This window comes from Dipodomys ordii, unplaced genomic scaffold (genome assembly GCF_000151885.1).
Source record: "Dipodomys ordii isolate 6190 unplaced genomic scaffold, Dord_2.0 Scaffold9, whole genome shotgun sequence".
Classification (NCBI taxonomy): Eukaryota; Metazoa; Chordata; class Mammalia; order Rodentia; family Heteromyidae; genus Dipodomys; species Dipodomys ordii.
Window position 1 is genome coordinate 22,237,479 of NW_012267225.1, and position 1,364 is coordinate 22,238,842.

The following is a 1,364-nucleotide window of genomic DNA, read 5'->3' on the forward strand; positions in this document are numbered from 1 at the left end:
TTTTTCGAAGAACCAACTCTTTGTTTTGTTGATTCTTTCTATAGTTTTTTTTGGATTCTAATTCATTTAATTTGATTAAATTTTAATTATTTCTTTCCATCTACTAGATTGGGGTTTATCTTGATGCTCTTTTTCAAGGAGGTTTAGATGTGTCACTTTCTTTGGTGGCTTTTGGTGTTGAGTTCTAGTTTTATTCCCTGTAGTCAGAGAGAATGCAAGGTATAACTTCAATGTTTCTGAATTTAGACAAGTTTGCTTTGTGGCCTAAATTGTGATCTATTTTAGAAAATGTTCCTTGTGCTGCTGAGAAAAACGTGTATTCTGATGCTGCTGGGTGAAATGTTCAGTAGATGTCTGTTAAATATAGTTGATCTATGCAGCTGTTTAGATCTGCGGTTTCTCTGTTGATTTTTGCTGAGTTGATCTATCTAGTGGGGATAGTGGTGTGTTAAAATCCCCAACAATTAATGTCTTTGGATCTATATTGGATTTGAGGGAAAGTAGTGTTTCTTTGATAAATTTGGGTGCTCCATTGTTTGGCGAATAGATATTTAGACTTGTAATATCCTCCTGAAGGAGAGATCCCTTAATTAGTATGCAGCGACCTTCTTTATCTCTTCTCACGAATTTTAATTTGCTTTGATTGTCTCTGCTGAGAAATCTGAGGTGATTCTAATTGGTTTCCCTTTCTAGGTGATTAATCTTTTCTCCTTGACAGCTTTAAGGATCTTTTCTTTGGTCTGTGTTGATCCTGTGTGGATTATAATGTGATGGTTGGATGTCCTATTCTGGTCTGGTCTATTTGGGGTTCTAAAAGCTTCTTGTATCTGAATAGGCCTATCTTTTTGCATGTTTGGGAAGGTCTCTGCTTGGATCCTGTTAAACAAATTTCCTAGACCATTAACTTCTGTTTCTAGGTGCTCCTCTACACCCATTATCCTTAGATTAGGCCTTCTGATGGTGTCTTCCAAGTGTTGGATAGATCTATCATATTTCTAGGACTTGTCTTGCATGGTTGTATGTTCTTTCTCTATAATATCTAGGCTGTCTTCAATCCCTGAGATTCGATCATCTGCATGGTCTAACCTGCTGTCAAGACTTTCTACTTTGTTTTTTATCTCTTTTCCTTCTAATTGTTCAGCCTTGATGGCTTCAAATTCTTTGTTGAAGCTTTGTTTTAGATCCTGTGTGAACTTCTTTACTTCCTTAATTTGGTGTTCAGTGTTTATTATCAAATCACTTAGTTGATTGGTTATGCTTTCCTTGCACTCCCATTCCTTCTGTTGGGTTCCATTCAGCATTCCCTTTGTGGTCTCCCTGACTTCCTTCAGCTCTTTGTTAATGGATTCCATGAATGCCTTTAG